Genomic DNA, 15771 nt, shown 5'->3' with positions numbered 1-15771 from the left:
GATCACAAGAAAAAAGGAGGTGAGTTATTTCAGGCAAAATTTACGTTGTCTTCACTGTAGCTTTGGGAAATGACAAGAAAAAAGGAGGTGAGTTATTTCTGGCAAAATTTATGTTCTCTTGGCTGTAGCTTTGGGAGATGACAAGAAAGAAGGAAGTGATAAGGAACATTGTGTATTGCGAATTTGACTGACCTAAGAGAAATTTGATCTTGAGCTCATGGATTTTGCAATCAACATCAATGTTCTGCCTTTCATCCAACCATCCTAAAAAACATAACTGATTAGGTTTTTTAAAATCAAAAGAGCTTTTAACTTGGAGCACAAAAGCAGCAAAATGAACAATAGCATACTCACACTTCCCTCCTATAAAGAAAAAACTTTCAATGACTAATTTATAGAGGCCACAGTGCTCTCCTTTCTCTTCCTGCTAACTCTTCTGTTAGGAGAAGAGCTACAGAAAGAGTGAGAAGAAGACGTTTGCTTACTAAGAAATAAAGGTGTTTTGATTTCAAGCGAAAACAAAGAAGTTTGCTGAGGGTCAGGGTTGGGGAAAGGGAAGACTTAGAACTTTCCTACATGAGTCAAAGGTAGTGATTGCAAGGTTTGCATCACAGCAAATGACCCTATTTATGCCCCAGCAAATGACCCTGTTTGAGTCACTGTGACTCAGAGTCCTAACTAAGAATTCTGACATTTGGGGCAACCTCAGTTAGAATGGAAGGGGTAGGGAACAATGGTGAGGAAACCCACGGCCATATGGAGGACCAGATCTTTTCTTCTCTCCGTGTCCACGTAATGCAGAGTCACAGCATGCGTAGGCGAAAACTCCCTTTCCCTGCTAGCCCTCCCCCAGTTCCTTATCTTCAGTCCTACCCCTCTGGAGGCCTTCTCCTGCTCTGCCCCCCACTTCCATTGTGTCCTTTTTGGTTTTCTGTTCTTTATTTTATTTTTAAAACATGTTGTTTGTTGTTTTTGTTCAATGGTGACCCCATTTGGGGTTTTCTTGGCAGAGATACTGGAGTGGTTTGCCATTTTCTTCTCCAGCTCATTTTACAGAGGATGAAACTGAGACAAACAGGGTTAAATGACTTGCCCAGGGTCACACAGTTGCTAAGTGTCGGAGGCTGGATTTGAATTCGTGGAGGAAGATGAAGTCCTCCTGATTCCAATCTAGTGCGGTATCCACTGTGCCACCTAACTGCCCTTCTCTGTTCTTTAAAAACTCCTCTTTGCCCTAGACATCTTCCACAGCGGCAACACTGGCTCTGAAGGCAGAGTCCCACCTCTGACGTTTACAATTTGTATGACTTTAGGCAAGTTATTAACTTTTCTGGGCCTCTGTTTCCCTCTCTGTAAAATGAACTAGTTGTAAGGGCAGCTAGGTGGTGCAGTGGACAGAGCACCGGCCCTGAAGTCAGGAGGACCTGAGTTCAAATCCGGCCTCAGACCAAGCACTTGACACTTAACTAGATGTGTGACCCTGGGCAAGTCACTTAACCCCAATTGCCTAAAAAAAAAAAAATGAACTAGTTGCAGTAATTGCCTTCTGAAGTCTCTACCAGCTCATGCTTTAGATCTGATCCTCTGACTCTTGTGGTCAGGGAAGCCTGGCTCCTCCTCTCTGGTCCTCCCCTCCAATACCCCAGCATGCTCTTCGATCCTCCCCACACCCTCCTCTCCAACATCCAGGTATTGGATGAGAGGAAGGAGGGATCAGCATACTCCTCGGGCCTCATTTACACTTGAAGTACCTTCCCTACTAGGTTCTAGGGGTTGGGAAACTTCGGCCTCAAGGCCATATGTGGCCCTCTAGGTCCTCAAGTGCAGCTCTTTGACTGAATCCAAACTTCACAGAACAAATCACCTTAATAAAAGGATTTGTTCTGTAAAACTTGGAGTCAGTCAAAAGGCTGCACCGGAGGACCTAGAAGGCTGCATGTGGCCCTTCTCCCTCCCAAACCCTGCCTTTCTTCTGAGAGATTTCAATAGACGTGTCAAGGTCTCCTCAAATACACTAACCTGCTGCTTGAATTGCTCCATCTCTGCTCGCTGGCCTCTCTCCAGCCACACCTTCCCCATCCTGGACTTTGGTCAGTCAGAAAGTTCTAGAAGACTGGGAGGATTAAAAACTCCACAGAAAGAAAAGATTCCTGGCATAAAGAAGGCAGGGGGAGTACCTGATCCTCCAGCAGAAGCTGAGGGGCTGTCTGCCCTCTCCCTCCTTGCTCAGCAGCTGCTTCATGGGTAGAGATCATTCCTCAGTACGGTGGTCCGCCAACTGCCTAGGTGTTAAACTGCTCCTTTCCCCCCTCTCTGGGTAGAGTACATGGTTAGGTGACTCTTTAGCCCATTACTAATAGCCCTGGCCTGCCTGGGAGCTAAACTGTTCCTCTCTTTGGCAGTACTTGGTAAAGATAAAAACAAAACAAAACCCCCTTCCCAAATTAAATAAATAAAACCTCTCTACTACCCTGGGGTAGCCCAACCCATATTCCTTGGGGCTCCAGCGATCCAAGAATCCTCTATCCTGATTGCTCCCCTGACCTCTTACACTAAGTGACCTTGCTCCCCCAACTTCTTTAGAACCATTTTCTCTGACAAGCCATGACAGCGGATGGAGGTGGGGAGCACACTGAATGGCTAAGAATGAGGAGGCACAAGGTAGAGGGATGACAGTCTCGGTCACAAGGGGGAGCAAGCAGCATTGCATTCTCAAACATCACCTGTGGAAAGCCTTGGCTGCCCCATTCCAGGCACAGTTCTTCTGTGGTTACCCTGCCAAGTGCCCAGAGGAGCAGGAACTCTACTCCTACTCCTATTACTTACTGTTCTTTGATTGCCCATCTTTAAAGGTAGTCAAAGAAAACGGTAAAAACACTAGCCAGCTCCTCTTGGCCAATGTGAATAGCCTTTAAGGCTATTAAGGGACAACTTGGTACTATCTTCACTGATCAGGGACAGGTGGCTTTTGTGAAATTAAAATTAGGAGGATCTACTCACAACTTGGCAGCTCTCCCCATGGAAGAAGGGAGCCTTATGTTGGACATATATGGCAGCTAGGTAGCACAGTGGATAGAGAGTCAGGCCTGGAATCAGGAAGACCAGAGTTCAAATCTAGACTCAGACACTTACTAGCTGTGTAACCGAGGGCAAGTCATTGAGCCTCTGTTTGCCTCAGTTTCCTCATCTGTAAAATAGAGATAATAACAGCACCTACCCAGTAAGATAATAACTGTAAAGCGCTTATCCCAGTGCCTGGTACATATTAAGTGCTATGTAAGTGTTAGGTGTTATTCAGATATCCCCATCAGAAGTTTAATGTAGTCACTGCAACATTAGAAACATACCAAGGGGACCAGATAGCGGGTGGCTATATGAACAAATTTCAATAGTCACAGGCTATGGTGGTACCTTGGGCTAGGAAGAAGTAGTGATCATGGGCGTGTTTAGGAAGGAGTTCAGTGAAAGTTAAAGTGTCCATTAGTGGGGCATTTCATTCTTGCAGACATGACTATGCAGAGTTATAGCTATTACAGTTCAGCTCAGTGGATAGTTGCTTCACAAGGTGGAATATCTTGGGTCTGTGATTTTGTTTGCTCTGAGTTTGAATCCAGGTAGAATTATATGAATTACTGTTAAAGTGGTAAGTTGCCCAGCATTTTCGAGGGAAAATGCCAAGAACTGCTCAAAAGGGAATGCTATCTAAAAATACTGCAAGTAGATAGAGACGACTATCAAGGTTGAGAAGAAGGCCTTACGAAGGTAATGGCAGTATCCTCTTGACTCAGTTTCCCTACTATGCTGTTTCCTTTCTGAGCATAAGTATTTCCCACCTGGAAGATCATGACCATGGCTATACACAAATACCTTTGTGACTTTTACCTCAAATCAAACAGTGTCAAGGGAGTTTTGTATGACCATTTCCCACCCCCTTTCATGGCAAATTTCTCTGCCCATGACAAGAGAACTATAAGTGTTTTATAATGAATCTTACTGTTACAATCATGTGGAATCACTAAGCCTACTGTAATGAGATAAAGTATAAAGGATACTATTACTTTATTTCTATTCTTCTGAATATGTGGCCATTACATGTCTCTACCTCTTAAACTAGGCAAAAAGGACAAGTCTGTTCTTATATATGCCATCTACTTGTTCATTAGTTTAACAGTTACATATCCATTTACATATACATAACGCATATACATTTAAAAGTTACCTAGACATAATTCATGTATATTATTACATCCTTAGAGCCTCACATCCTTTCTGGCTAAATACACCTTCCCATTTCCAAATATAACCTCAAATGGGGAAAGTGAAAAAAACATGAAAAGCTTTCATTCTTAATTGAGTAGTAAATTTTACTTTGAGAAAGGCAACAAGAAGCAACTTTCCTTTAGGACTAGAATTTATGTGGTTGACTTCCAAATGTTTTCTAACGGATAAAAGAATATACTTAAAGGATATACTTAAAGGACTGATGATAGCTATAATTATATTAGTAGCCTTAAAACTTCTACTGAATGAAAACAATGACAGAAGGCTAAGTTAAGTTGATGGTCCTCAAGTTCAGAAGAGAGGAAGGCTGGGGGAAGTCAAATTAACAAACACTTATCTTAAAAGCATTGCTAAGTGGGAGGCACTGTGCTAGGCACTGGGGAGGTAAAGAAAGGCAACATCTCCAACTTCCTAGCAGATATCTTGAACTGGATGTCCTATAGGCATCTTAAACTTAACATGTCCAAAATTGAACTCATCTTTTCCCCAAACCCTCCCCTTTCCAAACTTCCCTATTACTCTACAGGGCCTTACATAGACTGCACCCTGCTCTCAACCTTTCCAATCTTCTTAGACCTTATGCCCTCTACATTTGATCCAGTGACACTGACCTCTTTGCTGTTCCATGAGTAGGTCACTCCTTCTCTTGACATTGGGCCTTTTCTCTGTCTGTTTCCCATTCCTGGGATGTTCTCCCTCCTGGCTTCTCTGGTTTCCTTCAAGTCCCAGCTAAAATCTCTCCTTCTGCAGGAAGCTTTTCCTAATCCCTCTTAATTCTAGTGCCTTTCCTCTGTTGATTATTTCCTATTTATCCTGTACATAGCTTCTGTTCATATTTGTCTGTATGTTGTCTCCCTCATTAGATTGTGAATTCCTCAAGGTTAGGGACCATCTTTTGCCTTTCTTTGTATCCCCTGTATCTCCAGTACTTAGCACAGTGCCCGGCACCTAGCAGCTGAAGTAATGCTTATTGACTGATGGACTATTTCAGCTATGAGGTGTACCTGTGCAAAGGTAGGGAGACAAGAGATGGAAAGAATGGGTAAGCAATGACAGGAAGGCCAGTTTGAATGGACCAGAGAGTGTGTGCTGTGCAGCAATCCCAGGAAAGTAGGTTGGAGCCAGTTTTGAAGGCCTTTGAATGCCAAATAGCCCTATGAGTCTTTGATTCTAGGGATAATAGGACGCCACTAACGCTTATTAAGCTTCTGTGGATAGAACTGTGCTTTGGAAATATCCCTCTGGCAGTCAGCTGTTGGAGGATAGATTAGAGAGGGGAGAGACTGGAGACCAGCAGAAAAATTAGGAAGCTATAGAACTACTCCAGGTGGGACCTGATGAGAGTCAGGTTTAGGCTGAGTGTAAAGAAAGTAACCCCTCATAACCATTTAGAACTTAGATTCCATTAAACAAACATTCTTAAGCCCCCTGAGAGCATTGTTCAAAAAGTTGAGGTTACAAAGACAAAAATTAAATAGCATCATCTTCAGGGCAGGCTTTAAATTGTATTCAGTTTTGGCCACGAGGGGGCAGTAGTCACACAATTCTAACTTCAGCTGCCCTGGGCCAGCTTGCATTTCTGCCGAGAAAGTCCAGACAGCAAGCCCAAGGCAGAAACCAGCCTGAGGTGTCCTATGTCAGTGTCTGATCCTGGTGATTTCAGAAAGGAAACTACACCACGCAGAAAAACTGCAGAAAAAGAAGAGGAAGAAAAAAGGATGGATCCAGATTAATTAACATTATGAAAGGGATCCAAAAAGCCAAGATTGAGACAGAATTTAAAAACTGTTATGGAGGGGGAAAGCATGAAGTCATTACTTATGAAGCAGCCATTCACAGCCAGGAAGGACCTGCCCTGGGTCACAGAGTCAAAGAATTTGGTGGTAGGAAGAGATATCAGCAGTCAATAAATCGAACCTCTTCAGGAAAGAAATCTCCACTTTCATATACCTGGCAAATGGCCAAACTGATTAGGTTGGGAAGATCTTTACTGTCAGACAAAATGGTGGAGAGCAGTGGAAGTACTGATGGGAACTGGAATCCAGAACTTTCCATAGTAAATTAATTATCTTCATAGGCTCATAGGATCATAGGTCCAGAGTTGGGAGGCATCTTCCAGCATTTTAGTCCAATCTCCTGATTTTATAGATGAGGGAAGTGAGGCAAAATTAGTTAAGAGACTCGCCTTACCTTAGGTTATGATTATTATGTATAATGTACATTATATATATATACAATTACAATTATTCAATATAATGGCTATGCATAGTTGTTAGGACCTCTTTATGGTTCCCTCATGCTACTCTCACACACACCGTGTGTTGCCTCCCCTTGCCTTACTTTCTTTCCTTGCGGACATTACAAGGAGATCAGAACTAGATGTTCAAATTTAGACTTGAATGAGTTTTCCTATTAAGCCTTCCAATACCTCCTTCCTTAAGCTCAATCGGTATTCTTCTCAGACTCATTCAATTTTTCTGTCTTAACTCACTTCCATCAGTGAGTGAGGGGAATGTCTACCCCAAGCATGGGAAGATATCTCTGAGAGGAATGGGTGGATGAGAACAATTTGTTCCATTGGCCACGAACGTGGCTGAAGCAGGTTTGGTGGAGTGCTTAGAGCCTTGCCACGGGACTTCAATGACTCTAGAAGAGAGAGTGAGACTCTGCCTCACTTAAATCCAATTCATGCACAAGTCAAGACCTCACTCATCACCCAATATTTTACCTTAACATCATGATGTCATGGGTCCTCTTCAAAAATGAACAAAAAACACTGGTCCCTATCAAATCGTTTCCCATTCACAGCCTCACTGTTCCTCCTCCACACTCACACACAAAATGGTAGAACCTGACACTCCCTTCCATAGATCATACTGACTCTTATTGACTCCCTTTCTCTCTGTCCCTCTCATTTACATTACTATTCCCCATGCCAATCATATGCCTGTGTGTTTTTCATATTTAAATCTTAAATACGTTTAACATGATTGTACATGTATAACCTATATCAGATTGCTTGCTGTTGAGGGGGAAGTGGCGGGGGGGCTGAAGGGAGGAGGAAAAAAATACTGGAACTCAAAATTATGTGAAAACTATCTTTACCTGTAATTGGGGGGAAAATACTGGGTGGGGAGGAATCAATGTTTCTCTCGGTATTAGCACTCAGTCCCTGCTTCTTTCACCACATACACATCCAGCAATGTATGGTAGTGTGAAAAGTACTCTGCCATATTTGGATTTAAATCACAGTTCTGCCTGTGTGATTTTAGTCAAATGACTTACCTTCTCTAAACCTCAATTTCTTCATCTGTAAAATGAAGGGATTAGACTGAATGCACTCTAAGATCCTTTTAGCTGTAGATCTATGATTGAACCTATGGAGAAAATTCATTTACTATTGAAAATTCTTAATTCCATTTTCCCTAAGTCCTAATCCTCCTGAAATAGTGCTAGTCTATGACTGCCTGGTGGCTGCATACCATTATCAGGTGTACAGCTGTATAGCACTTAGCAATATGCCTTGCACATAGTAGGCACTTAATAAGTATTAATTGATTGTACTTCCTGTGCTGGCAATCCCAGACTCATCCAATGATATGTCAATAAATACCACACTAATAGCATCTGTTTAAATTTTAACAATACGAAACTATACCATTAACCTTCCTATGTCTGATTGTAGTTTTGGTGACTCACTGTTACTCATGTTACTTCTTCGCTTCCTGCCTTCCACTCCCATTTCCTCTGTAAAATTTCAGGGTAAAATGGGAGGAGGGTTGGAATAAGGCATTTGGAGAATAATTGATTTTTTTCCTTTTGGACAAAACTTGTGATGGCATTATGTAGGGAATACCCAATGAGGAGACTCCCTCTAGCAATGTAAATCAGCACCTGCTCTGCAACTTTTAATCTTATAGAATTTCCAGAAGGCACTGACAGGTTAAAAAACTTGCCACCAGATTTCAATGACTCTTGACAGCGACTCAATGACAATGATCACCCAACTAGTATACATCAGAGATGGACTTTGACTCTAGGTCTTTCTGACTCCAAGGTCAGTTCTCCATCTATTATGCCAGGCTGCTAGAAATGAATAGATTTCAATGTCTTCCTTCCCTCAGAATGTTCTCAATTTTTGCTATTTAAGACAAAGGGCTACTTTAAGTAAGGTTACGTGGTGTGGCGGGAAGAAATAATTTGCAAATAAGTAAATACTAGAGTGGTATGCAAATTACTCCAGACAAGCAATAATTTTGATGTGATTTCATTTTGTAACAGTAGTAGTCATTCCATTTTGCTTCTAATGACAGCAGGCTAAGTCAGAATATCTGACCGTAACCAGATCAACCCAAATTGAGTTAATTTCCCTACTTTTAACTATTTCTCTATAACCTGAATGCTAGATTTCATAACACACACATGTTTAATTGTTCTCTTTTGTTGTTTTTAATTCTGAATTTTAAAAGAATATATAGTATTCTAAGGCAACGTGTAAAAGTTATAGTTCTTAAAGAGCATCCTTCAATGACTATTAGAGATATTATAATTAATGTTGGTGTGGGGAAGTCAAGCAATTCAAGGATCATTTTTACACAATGAAACCGAATCAGTTCTACCAAGGGACAAGCAAAGGGTTGATCAAAAATTAAAAATAATGTTGAGAACTTACAAATTACTACTGCAAAACACCTTGATTAATTTTCAGATAATAGGCAAAGATTTTCAAAGGGATTTGGAAGCCAAAGGGGTTGTTATTGAACCCTTTTTAGGGATCAATAGGCTTCTTCAATTTGAAAAAAATAGCATGAAGACCTTTAAAAAAATCAGCTGCTAACCATGGTTACAAAGAAAAAAATCTTGTCGTAAACAAGACGATGCAATGCCTGGAGTGCTGAAGATCAGAAAAAGGTAATTTTTACTGATGAAACTCACTTTTTTATTCAAGGTTATACCAAAATCATTGTCAGAAGAAATTCAGGTGACTGAGTTGCTTTATCAAAGTGTGAAAAATATATAGTCCCCAAAAAATTAGGGAATTTTTTTACTTCCAGTGAGCCTGAAACTTAACCCCATTGAGGGAATAATGAACTATGATCATTATATCAATATACTGAAGTCAAAATGATTTGAGTTCTAATCTCGCCTCAGAAATGTTTACTAGCTATGTAAATTTAAGGAAGTCATTCCTTCTCTTTTACCCTCAGAAAAATAAGGATAATAATAGCATCTACCTTAGAAGATCGTTTGAGGATCAAACTATACATATATTATATATGCAAACCTTCAACTGCTATGTAAATGCTAGTTGTTATTTTTGTTATTATTGCTACTATTATTACGGATTTATAAACATTCACAAAAGGAGATACAATACTATAAAATGACTTTTTGTCATGAAAAGTTAAAAAATTTATCCAAGAGATGGGGATGAGCATACTTCAATGACCTGGGAACTTACCTTATTTAAACCTCACTGAAAACCAATGGGATGGTTAGACTTGGAAAAATTAACTGTTCAGAGCATCAGGCAGAGCCAAAATGGTGGATTAGGGGCAGCCACCCAGCTGAACTCTCCCAATATTCCCCTCCAAACAACTTTAAATAACGCCTCAAATCAAATTTTGGATTGGCAGAGCCAACGAAAGGTCAGAATAAGACATTTTTCTGGCCTGAGGAAACTTGAGAACTTGGCAGGAGAAGTCTTTGCCCCCAGGGTGTAGGCCTGTCTGTGGTGGCAACAGCAATGGCCACCACTAATTCCACAGCAGCAGCAGCAGTAGCTTCAGAAGCTTTCAGCCTAGAGATGCTGAGGGGTCAAAAAACTGGTCAGAAAGAGATTACAAGGGACTCTTTGCTGGCACTGGGTACAGATGGTACTGATTGACAGCTCTATTGTGTATAGCAGGTCTGGATCACAGTTCCAGGGTGGAGAAGAGTGCTAGTGTTCAGTCATAAGGGAACGGGGGCCCCGGTCACAGTACCAAAGCAGAGAGGAGTGCCAGCATGTGCAGCTCCAGGGGACCAAGGGCCCTTATTGGGTAAAGACCAGAGTGCAGACCCAGGAGAGCAGTGACCATACCTCGCCCAGGATCACACCACCTTGGAAGCACTAAAAACTTGCAGAACTAGCTCTGAAAAGAGCAGCACAATAAAGTGTGAAGTTTGGGACAATGCCTCCCTACATCCAAGTGAGCAGAGCTCAACTTTAACATAAAGTTCAAAGTCAAGAAATATATTGGAAAATGAGCAAACAACAACAACAAAAAAGAATTTGACCATAAAAAGTTACTACGGTGGCAGGAAAGACCAAGACATAAACTCAGAAGAAGATATCAATGTGAAAACATCTACAACCAAAGCCTCAAAGAAAAATTCTAATTGGACCCAAACCCAACAAGAATTCCTGGAAGAGTTAAAGAAAGAGATAATAGTGGTAGAGAAAATTGGGAAAAGAAATAGAGTTATATAAGAAAATTATGAAAAGAGAATTAATGATTTGGTAAAAAGAGGCCCCAAAAGAAGAAAATAACACATTAAAAAACAGAATTGGCCAAATATAAAAAGAAGTACAAAAATTCACTGAAGAAAAGAACTCCTTAAAAAGCAGAATTAACCAAATGGAAAAAAAAAAGCACAAAAGCTCACTGAAGAAAAGCCCTTAAAATTTCATAATTGGACTACTGGAAGCTAATGACTCCATCGGACTTTAAGAAACAGTAAAATAAAGTCAAAAGAATGAAAAAAAATGGAAGAAAATGTGAAATATGCCATGGAAAAAAACTGACCTAGAAAATAGATTGAGGAGAGATCATTTAAGAATTATTAGACTACCTGAAAGCCATGATCAAAGAAGGAGCCAAAATATCATATTTCAAAAAATTATTAAGAAAAATTGCTCTAATATCTTAGATCCAGGGAGTAAAATAAAAAATTGAAAGAATCTACTGATCACTCCCTGAAGAAAGATCCCAAAATGAAAACTCTCAAGAATATTCCAGAGTTCCCAGGTCAAAGAGAAAATGCTTCAAGCATCCAGGAAGAAACAATTCAAATATCATGGAGTCACAGTCAGGATCACACAGGATTTAGCAGCTTCCATGTTAAAGGAGCAGAGGGCTTGGAATGATATTCCAGAGGGCAAAGAAGCTAGGACTATAATATAGCAGCAGTGACCCAGCAAAACTGAGTGTAATCCTTCAGGGCAAAAATTGATATTTAATAAAATAGAGGACTTTCAAGCATTTCTGATAAAAAGACCAGAACTGAATAGAAAATTTGACATTTTAACAGAAGACTCAAGGTAAACACGAAAGAGAAATCCTAAGGGTCTCAATAAAGTTAAACAGTTTACATTCCTATGTGGGAAGATGATACAGGTAACTCTTAAGAACTATTATCATTATTAGGGCAGTTAGAAGGAGTATACACAGACAGAGGGCATGGGTGTGAGTCAATTATGTTCGAATGATGTAAAAAAAAATGAAGGTGTGAGAAAGAAGGATGCACTTGGGGAAGGGGGAAAGGAGGGATAGAAGGGGAAACTTTTTCTCACATAAAAAAAGAGGCATGCAAGGAAGAGCTTATGCAATGGAAAGGAAAATAGGGGAAAGATGACAGGCAATGCTTGAACCTCATTCTCATTGGAATTGGTTCAAAGAGGGAAGAATACACACACACACACACACACACACACTCAGTTGTATATACAAATGTAACTTACCCATAGAAGGGGAAAGGGATAAGAGAAATGGGGGGAGAGGTGGAAATGATAAAAGGAAGGACAGATTAAGGGAGGCAGTGATTAGAAGCAAAATAGAGTTTTAAAGAGAAATGGGGGGGGAAGAGAGAGAGGAAGAAACTGGAATTAGTAATCATAACTGTGAATGTGAAAGGGATGAATTCACTCATAAAATGGAAGCAGATAGCCAAATGGATTAGAAACCAGAATCCAACAATATGTTATTTACAAGAGACATACTTGAAACAGAAGGACACACAGAGTTAAAATAAAAGGCTGAAATAAAAAAGGCAGGGGTAGCAATCATGATCTCAGACAAAGCAAAAGTCAAAATGACCCTAATAGAGATAATCAGGAGAAACTACATTATGCTAAAAGATGCCACAGACAATGAAGTAACATAAAAATTTTTACAGCAAGTTTCTCTGGTAAGGGCCTCATTTCTCAAATATATACTGAGTATAGAACTGAGTCAAACTAATGCAAAGTGAAGTGGGAAGAACTGGGAGATTACTGTGTACTGTAACAGCAACGTTGTAATGATGTTCAACCGTGAAAGACTCTGCTACTCAGATCAATACAATTATCCAAGACAATTACAAAAGACTCATGATGAAAAAAATGCTATCCATCTCCAAAGAGAGAAATGATGAATTCTGAGTACAAATTAAAGTATAATTTTCTTACTTTTTTTAACTTTTTTTTAAAAATATGGCTAATGTGGAAATACGTTTTGCATGATTTAACATGTATAATTGATATCATAATGCTTGCCTTTTTGGTGGGTGAGAAGGAGGGTGGGAAGAAGGGAGAGAATTTGGAATTTAAAATTTAAAAAGAAAAAAATGTTCAAATAAATTAAAATGATAAAAAAAAAGAAGAATGAACTGTTCATCAAAGGTGATAAAAGTATGGTTTCATGATGAAATAAATAATACAAGTGAAAAACTTGTGAACTCAATGCTGAATTGTGTAAAACAGGTAATTGAAACAAAGGGAGAAAATACTGCCTGCCAAAAGTGTTTGTGATGATGCAAAGACCTGTAAGGTTTATTGCAAGATTCATTATTTTATTTCATTCCAGTAAATTCAAACACTGTAAATATGAGATTATAACATTAACCTTCATATATTTAAGGGTTTAGCACTTCCTTCCTTTCAAATTTCATATTAGACACTCTCAGTAACTTTGATCCAAGGAAATAAGGACTTGACAACAAGGGAACTGAGAGAACAAAGCTCTGATAAATTTACACTTCCCATCGTTCCAGCCCCTGTAGCCATCAAGACTCTAGTCTTTTGTCTGTGGACTTTATCTGTCCTGGAAAAGACCAAATGTATTCCAAATTCAGGATCATTTGCTGCCATCAAGTTTCCATTTCAAAACAAACAGAAGTAAATAGGATAGGAGGGGAAGATTATACAGGAAACACATTTTTCTACACATTTTTCTTAATTTCCTTCTCAAGACATGAGGTAGAGAAAAAAATGCAAATAAAAAAATCTAAATAAATACTCATTTCCAACTGACAATGTCATTCAGTCTAGATATAAGACAATTCTATGGCATAACTATGCTGTTGGCAACATTTGACGCACAGCTGATATGGGAAACCAAACCTTCTGGGAATGGGCTTTAGAATTCATATTCTTAAAATGACTTCATCTCAGATGAAGAAATCAAAACTATCTATAGTCATATAAAAAGTGCTCTAAATCACTATTGATTAGAGAAATGCAAATTAAAACAACTCTGAGGTACCACCTCACACTTAACAGATTGGCTAATATGACAGAAAAGGAAAATTATAAATGTTGAAGGGGATGTGGAAAAATCGGGACATGAATACATTGTTGGTGGAGTTGTGAACTGATCCAACCATTCTGAAGAGCCATTTGGAACTATGCCCAAATGGCTATAAAACTGTGCATACCCTTTGATCCAGCAATACTACTACTAGGTCTGTATCCCAAAGAGATTTTTAGAAAAGGGGAAGGTATTTATTGTACAAAAATATTTATAGCAGTTCTTCTTGTGGTGGCAAAGAACTGGAAATTGAGGGAATGCCCAACAATTGGGGAATAGCTAAAGAAGTTATGGTGTATGATTGTAATGGAATAGTATTGTGCTATAAAAAAAATGACAAGCAGACAGACTCCAAAAAAAAAAACCCAAAAAACCTGAATTTACACAAACTGATGCAAAGTGAAGTGAGCAGGATCAGGAGAACATTTTACACAGTAACAGCAACGTTGTATAATGATCAACTATGAATGACTTAGCTATTCTCGGCAATACAATGATTCAAAACAATTCCAAAGCACTCATAAAGAAAAATGCTATCCACATCCAGAGAAAGAGCTGATAGAGTCTGAATGTAGATCAAAGCATACTATTTTCACTTTTAAAAATTTTTTCATGTTTTTTTTTTCTTTTGGTCTGTGCCTTCTTTCACAACATAACTAATATGGAAACATGTTTTACTTGATTGCAAATATATAACCTATGTCAAATTGCTTATGGGCTCAGGGAGATAGGAGGGGAGGGAGGAAGGGAGAAAATTTGGAACTCAAAAACATTTTAAATGAATGCTAAAAATTGCCTTTATGGGTAATTGGGAAAAAATAAAATACTATTATAAAATCAAAAATGATTTCATCTCCTCTTTTTTATTCATTATCATCATCATCGGTAACATTTATAAAGTGCTTACTATGTACCAGGCACTATACTAAGTGTTTTACAAATATGATCTCATTTGATCCTTACAACAACCCTGACAGGTAGGTGCTATTATTATCCTCATTATACAGACGAGGAAACTGAGACAACCAGAGATTAAGTGATTTGCCCAGGGTCACACTGCTAGTAATAAATCGTTCATCATAAATTAAAGATGGAAGTAACCTTTGTGATCATCTAACTCAATCTTCTAATTTAACAGTTGAGGAAACTGAGGCACAAAGATGTTAAATGACTTGCTCAAGGTCATATTAGTAAGTGGCTGAGCCAAGATTAGCATAGGTCCTTAGAGTCCAAATTTGGTACATTAAACTGTAACATGCTGCACCTGGCAAGCTTATTAGAATTTAAACCTCTTCTTTGTTATAAGGGATGGCTCTTGGAGAGAGGGGAGGAAGAGAGGGCGGGATACAAGGGAAAATCGAGATTCTAATTTATATCATCTATATTTTAGGTGACACAAAAAACAAAAGGTATCCATGAAAACTACTTTTTAAAAAAAGAAATTTAAAGTCACCGCTTTCCTTAGCTATTCAACCAAGCAATGAGTCACAAGATGAACCTATTCTGTGAAAATGCTGGGCTGGAAATTTGAAACTAAAAGAAGTTATAAGAGTTTGTTCAGGTTCTATGAGTTTATTTTCTTGTTCCTCCCAGCTACTACATGTTCATTCTAGCTGTGGAATCACTTTTCCTTGCCCCTGTGTGGGTAAGAATAGAATTAGGAGTTATCAGGAAATGTGAATTACCACACTGTTCTAGGACTTTTTTGTGTAACACCTGAAGTGCCTCTGACCTTGATTATAATGTATTGTCTGAACTGGGTGTCCTGTCACTTTGTGAGGCACATTGTAAGGGGCAAAGTTAACATGTCTCTAAATCTGGCACAGGACTGTGTACAGTAGGGTAGGGCAGGGCAGGTTCATTCTGCCTCTTGAAGAAGGAATTCAGTTGTCTAATCACTTCATCAATTTCCTCATGAATTGTATATGTCTCTGCATGAATA

Source organism: Vombatus ursinus, unplaced genomic scaffold (assembly GCF_900497805.2).
Source record: "Vombatus ursinus unplaced genomic scaffold, bare-nosed wombat genome assembly UNPS02000749.1, whole genome shotgun sequence".
Taxonomy (NCBI): Eukaryota; Metazoa; Chordata; class Mammalia; order Diprotodontia; family Vombatidae; genus Vombatus; species Vombatus ursinus.
Note: the sequence above shows the minus strand (reverse complement) of the source record.